The sequence below is a fragment of the Ambystoma mexicanum genome, chromosome 2q (assembly GCF_040938575.1).
Source record: "Ambystoma mexicanum isolate Mex_15411 chromosome 2q, UKY_AmexF1_1, whole genome shotgun sequence".
NCBI lineage: Eukaryota > Metazoa > Chordata > Amphibia > Caudata > Ambystomatidae > Ambystoma > Ambystoma mexicanum.
In genome coordinates this window covers 587,434,761-587,456,561 of record NC_090924.1, presented here as the reverse complement: position 1 = coordinate 587,456,561, position 21,801 = coordinate 587,434,761, and positions in this window count along the sequence as shown.

The following is a 21,801-nucleotide window of genomic DNA, read 5'->3' as shown; positions in this document are numbered from 1 at the left end:
CAATGGCTATTCTAGCATTGCAGGGACCCAAAAAGGAGGCAACCCATTGTGCTGCCAACCCTGAGCAGGCCACCGGGGATTACAACCTGGCCACCAGCAAAGCATGGTCAACCAGGTTGAATGCAGTGAACCTGTCGTGTAGCATCAAGAGGGCTGACCAACCTTGATCCAAAATGCTGGCAAGACTAGGTTTGAGGTCCAACATAGCAGTCTTGGTGCCTGTCTTGCTCTGAAGCCAGATTCCCGGGATCCCAGGATGTGATTCTTCTCAATGAATGTTTTAAACTGAAGATAAGACACCCTATCATGATCTTAAGAAGGAAGGGCACATTGGTAATTGGGCAGTCATTTTTGGCAAGCAGGGGATCCAGATTGTCCTTCTTTAACAACAAGATGTTCCATGCTTCCATCAGAAGAGGGGGGTACCAAGCCTTCAGTAAAGGAAAAATTGATGAGCTTTGTGATGCAAGGACCTAAGACATCGAGGAAGCCAATCAGCAGCCTGGAAGGACATATATCACTCTTGCAGGAGGTAGGTTTCATAGTAGTTATGATCTGAGTAATATCAAGCTCAGAGCATTGGGAGAAATTAAAAACGGGTCTGTCATTAGAAGGGGGAGACCGAGGAGCTTTATCCACACTGTCCCCTGACAAGACCGATGCAGTTCTGGCATTGGTGATAACTTGTTCATGCGGGGAAACTTTGGAGACAAAAATGTTGTGAATTCCGTGGCTCCAAATGGAGTCCTTGATAGGGGCGGACAAAGTGCGAGTCTCACCTTTAAATTCTCTCAAGATGGCAAAAGCTCATTGGAGCTAGATTTAGCTTGCGCAAGATGAAAATAGCCACCTTGAGGTTTTTCACCGAGAGGCGATAGAGGCCAAAGTGGCCGGTGACGAGTTCTCACACCAATCTAGTTCGGCCGACCTCTTGAGTTGTCTAAGTATAAGAATGGAGTTGTTGAACCAATTCCGAAAATTTGTTTCAGGGGGCATGGGTACAGGGGGTGTAGATAGAAACATGAGTAAATGATGGTCGTACCAAGGACAGGAATCTATGGACAGGTTGGAGATGGACAGCTGATGAGATAAAACCCAATCAAGTGTGTGTCCACCCACGTGGGTCGGCCCCTCAGCCCATTGAAAGAAACCAATGGCATTTAAGGCTGCAAGTAGGGATGAGGTGAGGTTTTCTGCAGAAGCTTTGGCCCAGTAGTTGAAATCCAGCAAAACAATAATGGGAGAGTTCAGTTTGGTGATTTTATTCAGAAGGTTAACAAACTGTTCTTCAAAGAGAGGCAAGGCTCTTGGGGGTCTGTAGATGATGAAAAATGTGATTGAGACATTGGCCGAGAGATGTAATTTTGCCACTTGCCTCTCACATTCGTCTGGCAATTGTTGAGGTGAGAGATAGCAACACAACTGGTTTTTAAATAATAAGGCAACCCTCCCCTCCTCGTTGATTACTGAGGTCAGCACAAAAGATTAATTAGGTATGGCAAGAGGGCCTCAGATGAGATGGCCTCATTAAGCCAGGACTCAGTTACAGCAAGAAAGTCAGGACTGGAGTTGGTCAATAAGTTGTTGATTTCAACCCTGTGCTGCATAAGTGATCGGGTGTTGAGAAGGGAGAAGAGGAGCAGTGAGTCATCTGGAGAGGGTTTCTAGACATCTTTATGTTTTATTGGGGTACAGGAAGATGCCTCAGAATTGATATTGTCAAATGAGCATGACTCCTTGGGATCTAAGCTTGGAGGTTGAGAGGGCAAAGGCCCAATGAGGTCATCAGCAGCTTCCCATGATCCCCTCATACTCCGTTGACTGGACCAGACAGAGGGAGGGAAGATAGGTGTGCAGTGGGACAGAGTTAAATGTCTGAGTGATTTTGACCAAGCAAGATAGAATTAGAGCATAAAGGGCGAGTGGTGTTGATCAAAGTGGCCTCGAGCTGGCTGTATGTGGCAATGAGAGCCACGCACTTAAACTGTAGAGTGTCAGCATTCTGAGAAATGCGTGCAAAAAAGGTACCTGACCGCAGCTCGGCAATCAAGTAATGCAACAGTAAAAGGATTCAATGCAATCATAGAAGAATTCTGAGCTATCAGGTTGATGACACTCCAGAACAGGTATGTCCCAGACCTAATTACAGCAATGGAAGGAGGCATGTGTGCCAAGGTCGGGCCTTCTTGCTGTACATTCAGGACATCCCATGAGAGAGGGACTAGAACCCTGACAGAAGCAATAACTATGCTGATGACCTTGAATATGAAGATGGAGGATGAAGTTCATGAGACAGGTTTTCATCTCTGTTTTCATGGATTCGAACCTGGCTGGAAAATGCCTTCAAACAACTTGGAGCAATACTAGTGTTGATACTGCTAGGATTCAGTCTCATAAGTATTATTTTGTGACCGTGCCGAAAGAGAGTCAAGAAAACTATCGGGATGAAGATAATGATTGATATAGATGCTGGAACTGGTGAAGAAATTCAAAATGAAGAAAGTACCCATGAAAATATCAAGAAAAGGTCCCTTGCACCACCAGGGACAAAGTTCTACTACCCTAAGGATCATAAAAACGAATGTAGGATGCTGGATATTCTTGTCCACATCAGGAGATTGCTGTTATATGACGTGGAGTGTGGAACAACACATAAAGAATGTAGGTCACCTGGCCAAGGTGATAAAGATATGGATCCCAAAGAAACAACATTATGAAGAGAAGATGAAGGAGATTCATTATGTCTTGAGAGAGGATGGAAGTAGCTGAAAGCAATAGGATTATAGTCCACATCACAATTGTGAGCAGAACTATCAAAATCCATGGATGGACATTTCAGATAACTGTCCTTCTCAATGGAGTTCACTTTGTCTTTAAGAAAATTGTCAATATCGTCACAGAGTTCAGAGGAAGGGATAACTCCCATGCAGATATCTAATTTAATATGTCTTGATCTTTTTTAGGGGGCGTGGATTTCTGGAGTGAGGTGGGAGAACAGAGGAGAAGGTAGGAGGAGGCACACATTCAAGAATGCCCGATTGTAATTGGCAGGCGCTTTTCCAGTCCTGATTTTTTCTTTTCATTTTTGGGCTTGTAGTCCTGTTTTTACTACAAGTACCAGAAAGCACAAAAACAGGAACAGACAATAACATTTCAAATGAAATTAGGTGGCTTGGATGTTTTCATGTAAAGCCTTCTATGCTTGCGTTTTAAAATGTTACACTGATTGCTAAAATAAGGCTGTTTGTTGGAATGGAAGCTTGTGATCATCCACATTTGAATGCTTTTAAACAGCTTTGAGGCGTGACTCTAAATGTAATGAGGCTCAATGAGATGCCTAAATGTACTAAGTTAGGTAATTTTGTAAATAATAATAGCGCACTCAGTAAACTGGAATTATTACTTGCTATGTTAAAGAGTACATTGTTATGAATGGTTCTACTGAATACCTGCCAATATTGAATTGTGGGGCTGCATGTTTCTCACTGACAAATGCATCAAATATCAAACGCACACTCAGGCAATGAGCTAGATTAGAGATTGTGCTTTGATTTCTTAAATGCGGGTTAAGTGTCACAATTTCGAGCAGGAAAAAACAACAGGCAGACACAGGAGCATATATCTCAACAAAGATATATTGGGAACATTTATATTGTTGGTCCATATAACGAAAAGGGCAGAGTTAAACTTCAGTAACCACTTTAGAGTGGCTTCTCTATGTTTGGAATGGTTCACATCATTTATCTTGCAAATCTCAGCTTGTTTTTTTCTCCAGGGCAGACAGTGAATTCATGATCCCTCATGGTCTTCGTAGGTTTGGTTATCCCTGGCATTTCTTTTTTGTCTTTTTAGTGCACCATGTTTGGTCCACTGCTTCTTATCCTCGTTCTTGGTAGATTACCCACTTCTGGGTGCTCTGATTGCACATTCAACTGCACAATAGGTCTAGACAGGGGTAGAAGTTGAGATGCAATGATAATGAATAGACCCAACAACTTCAAACTGGAAGCTGGTAGACTTAGTAAAACCCGAGGTTTGCTCCTAGCTCCTACACATCTCGCTGTCTCAGGAAGGGGAGGGACTCTTGCAACCTTTCAAGAAGGAGAGTGCAAATGGGTGAGGGTAGAAAGTGCCAGGACCATTGGCTTATTTGCTTTACAATTGCACTACTACCTGTAGAGATAGGGAAAACATGTGTGCTGTTACATGGGATACTGGCATATATTGGCATAAATTGGCACACCCGGCATGGACACATATTCTTACAGTGACATAACTGGCTATATGAGAAAGGAATCATGAATTTGTTCTTACATTTGTATACTGTAGAAGTAATGAAAGGGGAAAATTTTGGGAAGGAACTAGGGTCTTCCTGCACCCCCAAGCACTTTTGACGTCTAGGTGCTATAAGGGACCGGGGGGGGGCACTGGGAAGGCTCTTTCATACAGATATAATCACATACGCAGACATGGGCAGGAACTGGGAAAACAGGCAGTTATTGTTTAAATATAAGTTGCAATTAACTCTTAGCTGAATACAACTGGAAGCTGGTAGACTTAGTAAAACCTGAGGTTTGCTCCTAGCTCCTACACATCTCGCTGTCTCAGGAAGGGGAGGGACTCTTGCAACCTTTCAAGAAGGAGAGTGCAAATGGGTGAGGGTAGAAAGTGCCAGGACCATTGGCTTATTTGCTTTACAATTGCACTACTACCTGTAGAGATAGGGAAAACATGTGTGCTGTTACATGTGATACTGGCATATATTGGCATAAATTGGCACACCCGGCATGGACACATATTCTTACAGTGACATAACTGGCTATATGAGAAAGGAATCATGAATTTGTTCTTACATTTGTATACTGTAGAAGTAATGAAAGGGGAGAATTTTGGGAAGGAACTAGGGTCTTCCTGCACCCCCAAGCACTTTTGACGTCTAGGTGCTATAAGGGACCGGGGGGGGCACTGGGAAGGCTCTTTCATACAGATATAATCACATACGCAGACATGGGCAGGAACTGGGAAAACAGGCAGTTATTGTTTAAATATAAGGTGCAATTAACTCTTAGCTGAATACATTTATAAATATCAGATCCGATGCATTTGTAAGAATCTTAATACAGTGAAAAGACAAACTCCCCCTCCCTTCCAGGAAAGAATGCAGCCTGTGCTAAAATTGGACTATAGGCTCTGTGGTGTTTGCAGCACACAAAGTGACTCACCAGTTGTCTGCTGTCTGACAAGAGACCATGCAGGCTAAAATGGGATTTATATGCTCATGCACACAATGCAGAATTATGAAAATAAGGTTTAAAGGAGATAATAGGACCAGATTAAAAACATGAGTAGAATGAGTGTAATATGTATAGAATGAAGGAAAGTGTGTATACAAAATTGTTTAGTTTTTCCTGGGGCTAGGCTTCAAGGTTTGTAAATGTCTACAGAGCTGCATTGTGTTTCTATGTAAGGTAGCAATATGTAGAGTAGTATGTCCTGACAGAAAACGATGATAATGAAGAAAGGAAGGCTTTGGAGCATGCGTTGTATGGAAGAAGGATGGTTTGGGATGGAGACATATCCCGTATCCAGTGACACAACTGCAGCAATCCAGGAGTATATAAACCCCTGCCTGGCACCAGTTTGGCAAGAGAAAGGAACGGATGAGTGACAGAAGACCGTTCAGACAGCAGAATTCTTTGCTACATCCTCATTTTTGTAAAGATTAAACGTGTTATCCTTGGACTCTTGGTCTTACTTCACTAGAGGGGTGTATTTATTCTGGTGTGAGCGTAATTAGGAGCACCCTTAATTAGGGACACCCTTACAGTGATGATGTATGGATGTGATCTCAGTTTCACCCCCGTACTTTGCGAGGGCCAAGACCAGTCACCAAGAAGGAGTCACGCCCATTTACAGAGAACTGTCCCCCAAATCAAAAACACACGTTTCCTGAAAGGTTTTAGTAGGAGCCATTTTAAAAGAAATCCTCTCTGCTCACTGAAGCAGGGCGCGGCTCCAGAGAGAAAGACAGGCCAGTAATGGGACTTTGTGACTGAGGAGAACTTGAGTGAACACGCTCATGTGAGTATACTCTTGTAAGAGATAACAAGGGGACATCTATGTATGACAGTATGTTGGCTGAAGTATGAGATCAATAGATTGAATAGGACTTTTGGTGATGTGTTAAGGTGTAGTTTGAATAGGACCTTTGGTGATGTGTTAAGGTATAGATTGGATAGGAGGTGGGTTATCTATTGAAATTGTCACATATTTTTATTTTTCTACTTCTTATAATCGAAAAAGGGAACCTTAGCGTATATAAAACAGAGAAAAGGGAGCCTCAGCGTGGAAAAACTGGGAAGTGAGGGATCCTGAGCTGTGAAAGGTAGAGAAGGTAGTGCCATGCATTATTCTTTCATGATGATCAAAGCAATGGGATCCTCAGCATACTACAAAAGCTGGGAAGGTGGTAGTACAATGCCATAAGGCAAATAAGTAGTGTCTCGATATAAGGAATGGGCCTAAATTGTAGTCAATTATTTTTGTACATTTTCTCTTGCTGTCTTTTGTGGTAAAAAAGGAAGGAAGGTGGACAAGTCGTGGTGTGTATTTGTGTGTGAAAACAAAGTGGAAAAGAATAAAGGGTGGGGGGAAAAGTGGGTTGATCTGTATATTTGTGTAACAAACTGCTGCATGTGCAGCAGGACAGTAAGGTCTAAGTGAAGCATTAGGGACGCGCGCAACATTATGGTGGAAGAGCCTCCAATAAAACACATGCATAGGGTCCTGCCACTGTATTGTGACAGGATAGATAAATATCACAAACAATGGGTATTGGAAACAAAGGAAGGGGGGATGTCCTGCTCCTGGCCAGAGCAGGGCTCCCATAACAGAAACATGCTAGAAAAAATGTCCATCTTTTTAGCAGCAAAATATAAGGGGAACAAATTCCAAAAAAGAAAAGAGATTCTAGATCTCTGGCGACTATTCAAGGATATGGAAGATCAGGAAGAAAAAGAAAAAGAGATCCAATGTGAGGGGATATACCCCATAACACCTAAACCTGCAGTAGGGTATACAAATCCAGTCTATAAGCTTGCAGTGGTAGAGCGAGTGACAATAACAGGATTATCATGATTAGCAACTGGGGAGGAGAACTCAAGAGATTTTCCACCTCCATATAACCCATCCACAATCGGTGATATGCCCGTAGCATCAGTGTACCCAGGGGGTTCACAAGCAGGTATAAACAATGAGTTAAGAGCATTGCGGTAAAGGTTAGTCAGGTTACAAGAACAAGAAGAAGTATCACCAGAAACAAGGGTACCATTGCAGAAAATAGGGTATTGGAAGTCAGGAGTTTTTTTGATTTGATTCAACCCTGGGTCAATAAGAAATGTTTGTGTTGAAAAAGATGATGGGGAGAGATAATGGATGGTCCTGGGACAAGAAGTCGAACCAGCAAGGGAAAATGAAGGGGAAGATCAAGGTGGTAGAAATGATAAAGAGACAGGGCAAGAAAGAGATCAAGGAGAGGAGGTGGTGAGAAACCTGTCCCCGCCACAGGAGGCATAGACCAGATTTAATAGTGGTAGTACAAGATCAGAAGAATACAAAAAAAGGGGTAAAAAACAAAATAGGCATGCAGATGCCACTTATACATACAGGAGTAGGGATAACACAGACTGTGACATGGCCTCAAATGGACAAACATTATTTGATTAAAGCTCTCCCCCAGCTTACAGCCAGAGCCAGTAAATGGATCTATGAATTTGAGAAACAAACAGCAGGGGTAGCCTTAGCATTAGGAGACCTTAAGAGTTTACTGGTCGCCACAGTTTTGGACCAAGCTGGGGACATATGAACAAAGGCCGGGTACCCTGGGGTAAGTCTTGCAGATAATGAACATAATGGAGCAGCCTTCAGTGAAGTAAGGGCAATGGTATATGATGCCCTATAAAGGATGCACCAGGATACCCCTGGCTTACATTTTTTAATGCAGTGCACAATGGGTGATGATGAGGACCCAATTAGGTTCATTCTTAAATTACAGGAAATGTGGAGAATTGAGACAGGCAATGGGACTGCTCTACCATTTTTCTATTTTATTGTAAAGAGGGGATTACCAAAAGAGGTCCAGAAGGCTCCAGATAAAATTGTGGGGGTTGATGCCAAAGGGTTGGCAGTGATACAAGGTATAATAGTCCACCATTGTTAGAGAATCAAGGAGCGGGAGAGGGAGACAGCCCTGAAGCAACAAACGGACGAGGCAAAACTAGTGGAACAGAAACCAAATAAGGTTGTCATCCAAGCACCGGTGATGGCACCGGCTCAGAGGGAAAGGAGAGGAGACACTCACTACGGGGCAAAGGAGGACAGGGACAATGGGGTGGGGGGACAGTACCCCAACCCACAGTGGCAGTATGAAGGAGCATCAAGGGGAAGAGGAGGATTTTGAGGAGCAAGAACAGGAGGCTTTGGGTGGATAGGGCCCCGTGGAGGAAGATTGGTAATATCACAGTGCTGTTACTGTGGGAGATGGAGGCATTTCACAAGGGAATGCAGGAACAGGCCTGGGATGGGATTTAATTATGGACCATCACCTCCAGGGCAGGGATTCCAAGGGCTTCAGGGAATGGGACAACAACAATTTGGGCAAGGGGGTCAAAATCAGTTCCGTTATGGGGCTGACAGGCACGGGCAATGTGGGCTACCACCACAGCAGGGTGAGGGAACACAGTTTAACAGAATGGCAGGAGGAACAGGTGCCCCATTCCAAGGAGTTACAATGACAGGTGGTGGCCCTTTCTCATTCACCGGGACAAATGCATATTCTGATTAGGACAGCCCACAGAGAGCACTCGCGTTTCCAATCCTATTGACATCTGCACACCCTGAACAGGAACCCTTGGTGGAGGCGGAAATAAGCAATTTATATTTATGGTAGATTCAGGTGCTACTAAATCTTGCATTATAGAGGGGAACTTTCCATTATCAGGTAAAACTCTTGACACGCAGGGATTCTCTAGGGCAATTTCTATGGTTCCATAGACAGAGGAGCTTGGTATAAAAGTGGGAGTTAAGGTAGTACAAACCGCCTTCTTATATTCAGAGAGTTCCCGTGTTAACTTGTTGGGTAGGTATCTGCTCAGTAAACTAAATGTAACTATCTCATTCACAGACCAAGGGGTAGTGTGTTCCACTCCAGAGATGTGTGTGGCTCGAGCAATGTTAGTAATCAATGCAATGGCATGGGGGGTTTCCTGTAGTCCTGGACATATTTGTCTATCGTATCAAGGTATTAGCAAAAGCAGTGCCTCAAATTGCAATAAGATATTGGCGAGTGCCCATAGAGTTTATTTTCTGACCCATGGTGCCACCCGAGGTGGTGGCAGGAACAATATTGTCATTAAATTTGCAAGGACTAGTGTCAGTCAAAAGAGTAGTCCTGATTGGAACAGACCAGAATGGTGCAAGTGGCGCACAGTACTATGTGTAGACCCGACCATACAATCGAAGAAAATGACCGATGAGTTATTTGAGGATAGTGAGCAAAATGGGGAGATCATTTTGGAAATCTGCATCCCCTGTGATATCATGGTGCAGTATAGGAAGGTACACTGCCAACTGATAGCACTAGTCATCCCGTCTTTATTTTTTTTAGGAGGAGATGCAATATGTCCCAGCACAATTATGAACTGTTAATCCACATTTGTTGGGTTACTGAGAGATGTGACTCCAGTACAGATTACATTGAAGTCAGGAGCACTACTCCCGAGGGTACGGCAGTACCAGTTGTCAAGAGAAGCAGCGGAAGGGATAAAAGGCACTACTCAGGCTCTATTAGAGCAAGGGATCATTGTGCCATCCACATCCCTGTCCAATACGGCCATATACTAAGTCAAGAAAGCAACAGGGGGTAGTTGGAGGATGATCTAGGATATATGTCCTCTTAATGACATGGTGCAGAAGGAGTTTCTGGCATTTCCAAATCTGGTGACAATCCTATGTAGTATTCCCAAAACAGCAACATACTTCACAGTGGTGGATCTGAAGAATGTGTTCTTCTCAATCCCACTTCACCCTGATTCATGGTATCTCACTGCGTTTAGGCATGGTCAGTAGTGCTTTGAGCACACAAGATTGCCTCAAGGGTTCTGTGAAAGTCCAAGAATTTTTAATAGAGTACTGCATGGCGACATGGGAAATATTTAGGTGCCTAGCACAATCATCCAGTATGTGGATGATCTGCTGGTATGTAGTGAAAATGAACATCAGTGCAGGAGGGATTCTATTGCATTATTGCAATTGCTGGCTCACAAAAGGTACAAAGCAGATAAAAAGAAGCTACAATACTGCCAACAGGAGGTACTATACTTGGGGCAACTTATTTCTGCAAACAAACGGTAAACAAATATTACCAGCTAGGGCGGTGATAGTACGTGCCACCCCTAGGCCCAGTACTGTCAAGGAAATGCAGCAATTTTTAGGCTTCTGTAATAATTGTAGGGCATGGATCCTAGACTATGCAGCCTATACAAGGCCAATGTTACAACATCTCAGAAAATGACAGAAGACAAAAAATGGTAAATAGGAATGGACCTAAGAAATGACTAGACAATTTGAGGACTTGAAAGAAGCTATTTGCACGGCCCCTGTTTTTGCAACTACAGATTATACACAGGAGTTTTATTTATTTTTCCACTCTGATGGACGGCTTAGGACAGCAGTATTGACCCAAAAGAGCACAATGGGCCACAAGCCTTTGGCTTATTATAGTGGGATGCTCGACTCAGTCATGCAGGGACAGTTCACGTACGAACAAGCACTTGCAGCGGCTACATTTGCGAAAGAGAAAAGTTCTATGATTGTCATGGGGTGCTCTGTTACCTTGTTTGTGGAACATTCACTATTCGCCATTATGGAAAGGTCGACCTTGACAACTCAGAGATCCTCTGCATATGAGATTATAATACCCAATCCTCATATTCATATAGTAAGATGTAGGACGGTGAATTCTGACACATTTTTGACAGAGGCATCCACTGATGATGATCTGAAAATGTATGACTATTCTACATACAAGGATGAAAAGGAGGGTACATCTAAAGCTAGAGACAGTCATTGACAGAAGGAGAGATACTATATGTTTATGGGACATCAATAATTGACCAGGAGATGGGACGGAGGCACACAGGGGTGGCAGTGGTGCACGGTAAAGGTGGGGAGCATGAGGTTCTGATCATGAAAAAAATTACCTATCCATTATTCAGCTCAGGAAGCGGAACTTGACGCTCTCATTGAGGCATTGAGAGCCTCTCAAGTGCAGTGTGTCACCATCTACTCAGACTCAGCATATGTCTCGACAACAGTACATGTGAGTCTGTCTCGGTGGAAGAGGAGAGGGTTTTGCAGACGGCTCTCCAGTGCAGCATGCAAGGCTGTTGGAAGAACTGATTGAAGCCTTGTCAAATGTGCTGCCCATACTAATGCCATGGATGAAATCTGTAAGGTCAACACGGCTGCAGACAGGCAGTCAAGTTGGCAGCCTATCTCCCAGATACAATGTTAACAGAGTGTATAGTGAACACCCCTGTAGAAAGCGAGATCACCGTTTGATACACAGCATTGCCCATATCACAGATTATAGAGTTGCAAGGGAAAGCACCTGAGGAGGAAAAGGAGCTATTGTTGCGGAGGGGATGCAAACAGTCTCAAACAGAAGCAAGAGAATTCTGGGAAGGTGGTGATGCCCCAAGAATTACTCTCTGTGGCATTTCAGAAACTCAATTTCCCTTCCCACAGCTCCAGAGAACATATTGTGGTGAGCATTCAGGAGGACTGGTTTGTATGAAACCTCCAGGAGAGCATTTTGGAAAAAGCAATACACTGTCTGACATGCCAAATTTTCAGAACAGGGATGACATTACAGACATTAAGAGGTACATAACCTTGCCATATTGGGCTGTTCTGTGAACTGCATATAGATTATGCAGATATGGGGGAAAGGTGCAATGGATATAGGTACCTTATTGTAGTTGTTTGCCCCTTTTCAAGGTGGTTGGAGTCAGGGCCATGTGCACACCCATATGTAAAGTGTGCAGCATGGTTCCTGGTCAGAGAGATGTTTCCATGATGGGGCGTGTGCAAATTATTGAGATCATATAATGGCACACATTTCTTTAATGCGTTATTTCAGCATGTTGCAGCGCTATTGGGCATAAAACTTCCAATGTGCTCAATTTACCACCCTCAGGCTAATGTCATTGCGGAGAGGATCAATGGGCTTTTGAAGAGTAAATTGTCAAAATTGTGTTCCATGTGAAAGAAAAACTGGGTACACTGTTTGCCTTTGGCCCTATTCAGTTTACGTACACAGCCTAGTAAGGACCACCATTTGACACCACATGAAATAGTCACAGGTAGGTGCATGCAAACCCCCATATCCCCTGTGAGGAAAGCATCATATGCACATCAAACAGTGACAGTATTAGGAGAGGAATTTAGGGAATATTTAACAGCACTAGGATGCAATATCAAATAAATCTCTCGACAGATTGCACCACCCAGGAGCAAAGCACAGGACACACTGGAAGGGACAGCAACTGCAAACATATCTGCCACAAATGGACCATTATTGCCTGGGGAGCTGATCTACATAAAATTAATTGTGTGTCGATGGAACAATCCCAGGTTCCAAGGTCCGTATGAGGTGGTGTTCTGTACTCCTCTCGCCATCCGCCTAAAGGAGTTAAGATTTTGGGTGCACCTCTCGGAGGTCCAAAGAGCACCTGAGACAAAGCAAAGCTGAATCAACAGAGTAAGGACATAGCCAAAGAAGAAGAAGTTTTATTAAAGGATCCATGCCAGGGAGGTGTTCAGTGGCACATGCTTGATTCTTCTTTTTTTCTTTCTTTTATTTTTTCATTTTTGATTGTTCTTTTATTTTTTCCCTTTTTTCAATTGTTTTGATTTTTCAAATTTTGAAGGTCCAGAACCCGGTTGGCCCTGGTGGGAAAAGGGTCTCCCTCTCCCTCCCTCTCCCTCTCCTTCGCCCTGTCCCTCTACTTCTACCTCCCTCTCCCTCCTTCTCTCTTTCTTTCTCTCTTGGTCTCTTTCTCTCTTGCTCTCTTTCGCTCTCTCTTTCTCTTCCCCCCCTCTCTCTCTCTCTTTCTTGATAACCTTTCTTCTCCTCTCTAGGGATAAGCAAGGATGCCTAACTGAAAGTGTTCAAACCTCTCTGTTATGTAGGGAAAAGGATAAAATGAATGTCATTTGTTCTAGGAATTATGCATTATGTTTTTTAGCATTATATTGTTTTGTATGACACTGGTCGTGGTTGTTGGAGTGTATGTTATGTTATGTTATTTTATTTATAAAGCACCAAAGCCCGAAGGCGTCCAGGCGCCATAGAAGAAAAGGATAGACACTATATAAGCCAGATGGCAAGCAAAATTCTAATTAAACAGGAATGTCTTCAACTGTTTCCGAAAGGTTAGGAGGTTTGCTGTGTTACGTAGAGGAGCTGGCAGGGCATTCCAAGCTTGTGCAGCCCACATGTGAAAAGCACGACGGCCCACACGTGATAAGGATAGACATTATATAAGCCAGATGGCAAGTCAAATACTAATTAAACAGGAATGTCTTCAACTGTTTCCGAAAGGTTAGGAGGTTTTCTGTGTTATGTAGAGGAGCCAGCAGGGCATTCCAAGCCTGTGCAGCCCGCACGTGAAAAGCATGACAATTTCCGCCAGTCCTTTTAAAACGATCGACTTGCAGGAGGCAGTCTTTGACAATCTAAGTGTTCTTCTAGGGATATATAATCTCAACTTGTTTTTGAGATATATAGGTGCCTCACCATAGACACATTTGTGACAAATGGTCAGAAGTTTGAATTGAGTTTTGGCCGAGATTGGCAACCAGTGGAGAGTCCTCCTGGCTGCTGATGTGGGCTCAAAGCGCTTCATCTGCAAAGCAACATGGACTGCAGAGTTTTGATTCTTCTGAAGTCTCTGAAGATCCATCGTCTTGGCTCCTCCCAGGAGTGCATTATAATACTATAATATTACTCTTGGTAATATTATAGCCCGGACCAATTTTGTACGGTTTTCTTCTGAAACTAGAGGGGCCACTTGGAGTACTTTCAGGTGATAATGAGTACTTTTTATGATTGCGTCTACGTGGGCGCTGTTCTCACATTGGCCTCTAAATAAGTGCCCAAGGTTTTGACTTTATGTACCACTGGTATCTGATTTCCATCAACCAGGAAATTGCTGTACAGAGGGTCTGGTTTCTCTCTGACCTGTTTAGGACCGTACAGCATTAGTTCTGTCCTTGTGGCGTTAAGGCAGAGCCAGTTAGTTGTCATCCAGCTTTTCACCATTTGGTAAGCCTGATCCAGAGTTTGTTGGTCTTTATTATGGTCTCTCCACTGACCTCCAGTGCCAGCTGAAAGTCATCTGCAAAGTTGCAGAAAATAAGATCTGAGTTATCAAGATCCCTACAAAGTGGGATGATATAAATGTTAAAAAGCAGAGGGGAAAGGCAGGCCCCGTGAGGGACTCCACAGATGGTAATTTCGGCATCAAAGGCCTCTCGCCCCAGTGCACACGGGAGCTACATCCCTCGAGAAATGACTTAAGCCAGGTTGTTGCCTCTTCTGAGAGACCTCCCACAGTAGACATCCGATGCAATAGGATCCCGTGATCCAGCAAGCCGAAAGCTGCCGATAGGTCTTATAACATCAGCAGCCCCAACTTGCTCTATTCCAGACCTGATAGCATATATGTCTGCAGATTCAACAAGGCACTCTCATGGCCATGGAAACTATGAAACCCTGACTGTTTTTCATAAAAAATACAATTTTCCAACTCATGTGTCTGTAATTGTAGCGTTGCTACTTTATCCACTAGTTTTAAAAAGAAAAGAGTGTTGGTAATCGGCCTAAGGTTGGCAGCATCATTAGGATCCAGGCTGACCTTTTTTAGCAGTGGAGTGACAGCTACCTGTTTTATAGAAGAGGGGATTTGACTTGTGCGGAATGAGGCGTTTACAAACCGACAGAGAAAAAGGGCAAAAATGTCCTTATGTTCAAGTATGATTTTGACGGTAGAAGTTTGCCCGAGCAACTTGTGGGGTGCATGGCCCGCATGATGTCTGTCGTGGTGTGTTCTTTGAAGGTGAATTCTGCCTGGGGTAATTGAGACGGTTGTTCTCCATCAACTGGAGGTTTAGAGGCAGTCTTCATTTTAGATTGTGTCTTCTTGGTGTTATTATGGCTGAAATCGTTATGAATGTCAGTCGGAGTTATTTTTACTAATTCTTGAAGAATTTTCTTTTGAGCCTTTTTTAGTTTATCAGCAAATGCTTTCTGCACTCTTACATTCGTCATTGGTAGGTTTAATGACCAAACTTAGGCTAGCAGGTTTTTCCCAAGACCTCAGCTATGTCTTTTATATGGGGTGGGCATATAAAGGGGGGGGGGGTGGACAGTTGGAAAATAATACTAGTATGAAATGTCTATGATGAAAAAGAGTAAACAAATGTCTTACTTTTTGTCAGTTACCCCTACAGGTTTTCTTATATTAATAAAACGGAAAGTATTATTATTATTATTATTATTATTATTATTATTATTATTATTATTATTATTATATAGAAGTGGTTGGGCTTTGACGCCATTTCTGACATTGTGCACTCAGAATCCTCCAACAGCTGGTACTCCGATATGCGTACTGTAGGAAGACTTGTGATAAACGAAAGCTGTTATGTGTAACACGCATCAGGGGCTCCTAAGGTTTTAGTTCCACATCCAGTCCCAATTACAGAGGCACAATGACTTGTACATCTAGCACTAAATAAAGGACACATTCCAGGCACACAGCATGCAGTTGAGGAGCATTGATCTAGACCCAGCGCCATGCAATAGCAATATGAAATACAGCAAGTGTCTACAAGTACTATATTTTTCCTTGGGAGGTTACTCACATGTCAATGACAAATGGTGAGGCACCACAGTGACGGGCCCGTTAGATGGACTGATCGAGTACAGCAAAGAAATTATTGCCCAACTAGAGACTATGTGTGCACATATATGGTCCCAATATATCACAAGGCTAACATGGATTTGCAACAATGGAGAAGCCAGTGCGAATACATAGAGACATAGACTATGAACTTTGTTTTTTGGCAATGAAGGAACACTTCCTGTTGGCGCAAACACACAGTTCAACCACACGCATGTGATCCCTGATATGATGAAAAAGGTACGGCAGCAGTGATGGATTACTACTGGATTTGTGGCCAGCAAGCCTACTTGCACTTCCCACCATCCTGGAGGAGCATGTGTTCACTGGCCACCCTGCACTCAGTGCTAATAGTAATCCCAGAAGAACACCTGAAGGTAGAAGAAATGCCTGTCAAGGTTCCAACAGCCACTCCAGCACCTACAGAAGCAGAAAGAAACTTGCAGATCACACACACATTTTGTATGTTGCCAGAAAAAGAATGACTTCAACAGCAGGGAAGAAGAAGAGCTCAATCTAAGTCCCGAAAGACTCTTCTGCACTGCTCAGAAGAATACCTGATCGCTATTGACTTTTTAGCTCATCAGAGACTTTCATTTCTTCTTTTTTGGCTCCTGGGGTACACTCAGCTGCTAACGCCAAGTGGGTGCAGATAGTCCAATGGGATCTAGTCCAGCTGACCAATGACACAGAGAATGGGTTCAATGCCATCAAAGTAGAGCTCTGTGCATTGAGACTCATGATGATGCATAACTACTACATGCTGAATTTGCTAACAGCCACAGAAGGAGGAGTGTGTAAAAAGTTGAGAAGCAGCTGCTGCACTTTTGAACCCCCAGAGGATGCTGAGAATGGGTCACTATCCCATGTCATCGAGGCAGTGCACAATATAGGTGTTCAAATGAAGAAAGAAAGTAGAGTTCAGAACACAGATTGGCTATTGCTTGCCTTTGATTGGGTTCCGTCATGGCTGGGGGCAGCAGTAAAAATACTGGTGCCTGTTATCGTATTCTTCTTGGTCCTCTTCTGCATGTGCCAATTGGGTCTCCGATGTTCTGTCAATATAGCTACTAATATTGCAAAGATGATGCTATCTATTGGGGGATCTAAAACACCTTATCATACAATAAGCAGCGAAACTCAAACAGATATTTCTGGGGTTGTAGATATGCTGGGTGGGGATGAGTTTGTTACTGTAGAATTAATGAAATGGCTGAATGTTGGGAAGGAACTAGGTTCTACCTGCACCCCCAGGTGCTTTAGAATTAGGCAAGACCTCATTTGACTTCTTTTAGGTGCTATAAGGGACCGGGGGAAGGGGTGGCACATTGAAAGCTGTTTTATACAGATATAATCACATACACAGACATGGGCAGGCACTGGAAAAAAGGGAGTTATTGTTTAAATATAAGACACAATTAACTTCTAGCTGAATACATTTGTAAATATCAGATCAGATGCATTTGTAAAAATCTTAGTGTGAAAAGGCAAACTCCCCCTCCATTCCTGGAAAGAATGCAGCCTGTGCTAAAATTGGACTATAGGCCTTGTGGTGTTTGCAGCACACAGAGTGACTCAACAGCTGTCTGCTGTCTGTCAAAAGCCCATGCAGGCTAAAATGGGATGTATATGCTCATGCACAAAATGCAGAATTATGAAAATAAGGTTTAAAGGAGATAATAGGACCAGATAAAAACATGAGTAGAATGAGTGAAATATGTATAGAATGAATGAAAATTGTATATACAAAATTGTTTAGTTTTTCCTGCGGCTGGGCCTCAAGGTTTCTAAATGTCTACAGAGCTGCAGTGTGTTTCTATGTAAGGTAGCAATATGTAGAGTACTATATCCTGACAGAAAACGCTGACAATGAACAAAGGAAGGCTTTGGAGCATCCCTTGTATTGAAGAAGGACGGTTTGGGGTGGAGCCATCGCCCATATCTAGTGACACAACTGCAGCAAGCCAGGAGTATATAAACCCCTGCCTGGCACCAGTTTGGCAAGAGAAGGGAATGGATGAGGGACAGAAGACTGTTCAGGCAGCAGAGTTATTTGCTAACATCCTCATTTCTGTAAAGATTAAACTTGTTATCCTTGCAAGATAGACTATTGGCCTTACTTCCCTAGAGGGGTGTATTTATTCTGTGTGAGCGTAATTAGATACACCCTTAATTAGGGCCACTCTTATAAGAGTACTTGCAAGCATTGTAGGCAAAGGGATCATGAAAATTGGTTGGGAACGGCGGCTGTGTACTGCTGGCGACTTGGCAGCAATTGAATTATTTAAAACTGATTGTGATTTGTATGGCTTTGCACTCAATTTACCACAACAGGTTTTCTGAAAAATGAACCATTTTAATCCAATATTTTAAAATATTTCTCAGGGTGAAAATCCCTTGAACCTCCCCGTACCACCTTTGGTAAGTTCAGGCTCCATTGCTTTGCAACATTACTCAGCAATTTGCCATAAAACTGATGTGCCTCCAATAGGGACATCATTTAACCAAAATGCCAGGGGTAGCAGAAATGACATCACACAACCCTTGACCCCCTGATGACATCACAGGATGTGATGTCATTTGACTCCACCCCCAAGTGACATCACATGAAGTGATGGAAAACGACCTTCAGATTTTTCAGATGCGTGTAGCACCCATGTTTCCAGGCGCTCTCATTTCAGCCAGATATAAGAACCGAGGCACAGAAGGAGGCATGATTTGTCCACAATCACACATTGGGGAATATCATTTTCCAGATTCAATGTGAGGTTTATATGTAACACCCATAATGGAGTATTTGTAACAGGGTAACCAAAATCTCGAATGCAGGCTCCAGCTAGTGTATGAAACATCTATAGATCAATGGACACAGAAGTATGCATTATCTGTGGTGGTGCTGTGTTAAATAAGGTAAGTAAGCACTGACCTGTGAAGGTGTGTGCTGTTGTTTAGCCAGGAGAGAAATGCTGCACGAGCAAGGCCTGACAATTAAATAATTTACCAGAATGTACTATCAACAAAATTCTCTGGTTATGAATGTATCTATCAGTCAGCTAGCACTACGATAGAAGAAACCTATTAGACCAGTCTGCGTGCACACAGGAAGTGCACCTGATAATGTTATCTTTGCTGGAGTATAATGCCTGGCAAAAGTTATTTCAATATACCCAAGACCCCCGATAGCATGCACTATCTATGCATAATACTGGGTGCCAGAGGACATAAAAACACACCTTTTAATGTAATATCATTGCTGCACACATAATCCATGGCACCACACAGTTATTTTAAATTGAAAACACCTACAAGTTTGTTCTCAACCAGGGAATCACTGGCAGACTTCAAAATGCACACTGCACACTACCCCTGCATCAGACCCTGTGGTGCCCAATGGAGTAGCACACATTTAGCAGCTCCCCTGTGAGCCACGCTGTGGGGGTCACCTCGACCTCCATAACAAGGCACAAGGCATGCCACACCTGGGCCGGTCTGAAACCACCATATGTGCGCAATGTCTGTGATGATTATGCCGCTGGAGGGGCATGCACTGCTTCAAGTGAAAGAAGTAAATATGCTTTTTAATCAAAGCTTAAATGTTTAACATAACATAGAAAGAAAGGGGGCAGTGCCTGGTCCACAAATATATCTGCTACAAGTGGTGGCGGGTGAGTTGTTTTTTTAGAGAGTGCAAATATTTGCCACAAGTATGTGATTGCAACCTAGTTTAGCGAGGGAGCCCGAACTAATGAAAATGGGTTTGGGGAGAGGGATTCAGGGGAGATTTCTCTCCCTCCCCTAAGAACATGTTTTGAATAATGGTTTAAAATGGTGCATTACACAGCACACTTTCTGTGAAAATGTGGGTAAAAAGGCAACAATCGATTGTGTAGGGTGTTGGGTAAATCATGAAAAAAGTACAATAGATGCAAGTCACCAAAGGGCACAATTCATTATCATACTCGTACCTGCAGTACATGCATAATAAAAAACATGTTCATGCTGGCTGTGCCCATACATTTTCATGCTGGCCCCACTCGCATATGCTAGTATTCCCATATAAGACCACTCTCATGTTCGCTTTAAGATGTTTTTTATAGCATCATTAATGGCACAGTACTACTATGTAAGAACATACTTCTGTTGGTTTGGCCATTAAAAGTAAAATGTCACAATATGAAAATGTGTCCAAACTGTTTCCAATGTAAGCCAGTCTAGATCCATAAGAACATGTATCATGCTTGATTCATCATAGATGCTCAGTTAATAGTCATGCTACAATAAGAAATATACAGCCCGCTACAACAAAACATCAGTCTAGTGAGGTAACACTATTTATCATGCCTCTTTTTTTAAAGATGCTGGGTAATAAATGTCATGCCACAGAAAGCAATGGCTAGACTGACTGCACCAAAATGTCAGTCTAGCCAGGTAATGACACACATGCACTTGGCTGTGCCCGAAAATACGAGTAAAACATGCAAAGTCAATAACGGATGTGGCAGTCTCCCAGGTCCTTAGACACACATGCATCCCCATTCACACACCTGTCACTTACCCATACATCCCCTCTTACATTCACTCACACTGGATTCACCACACAGGCACACACCAAACCCCACTCAGAACATTCAAACACACACTACCACGTTCATACTTGTTCGCCCACCATTCACTCATCCACACCTTTTCGTACCTCCAGCCATTGCATTCTCTACACAGGCACACACCTACCCTCCCAGAAAATTCAAAAACACACATCACATCACTTCTCATTCACCGACCATTCAAATACATACATCTGACACGCACTTCACATATGCAAAATACACATCATATTTTTTAAAGAAAGCCTTCTTACCTTTTTCTTGTAGATTCGTTCCGCCCTTCCAGGCCACCCTTGGCTCCTCCATGCTGCTCACAAACAGCAACCAGGAAGGTGCAAGAGCTTCCTGGTTCCTGTATGTGAGCTGCGTGGAAGCCTGGGAGAAGGGACTAGAGCTGAACGTGGCATGTGACATGTGCCACATGGCAGGGTCATCTCTAACCCCTACTGAGCGTCTCCCCGGCCCAGCCTTCACCCTGATGGGTGAGGAATGGGCCAGGGACCCACCAAACCTGGTGTTGCGGGGACCCCCACACTGCAGGTGCCCATGCTAGACCAGGAGCTTTGTTTTCTTTTTTTTTAAACATGATTCTTTTCAGGTTTTATTTAAAGCTGGGGTTGCACGGGAGTCCCCAGGGGTTGCAACTGCTGAGACCCCCAAGTGACGTCCATGGCCAAAACAAACTTATCAGCTGCCACTGCGATGACATGGTTTTCCAATACAACAAACCCATTCCTCTCCCACCAGAAACACTGAGACATGGTAAAAGAAAATGAAGGTATTAATGAAATACTAAAAACTCATTACAAGTATGGCATAGCAGAAAAAAATTGGTGGTAACGGAATTACTGCCAATATTCCCGCTCCGCCATACTATGAGTATGGCCCTGGAATGGAGGATTTACCTCCAGTATAATGCTGGATGTAAATCATCAAACTCTCTGCCGAAAAACTAGCAAAATCGGCATAATTACTGCAACGGAATAACCGCTGCAGTAATTCCACCAAAATGCCTCCATAGAGTCCTTCTATGGACTCATAAAAAATGCAAATTTATACTGCTAATGCTGCTTGTAATGCTGCAGTAATTCCGCCAGACCAAGTGGCGGTAACAGTTATTCAGTTGGGTGGTATTCCGGCAGACTTACCACCTGAACACCGCCCAAATCACA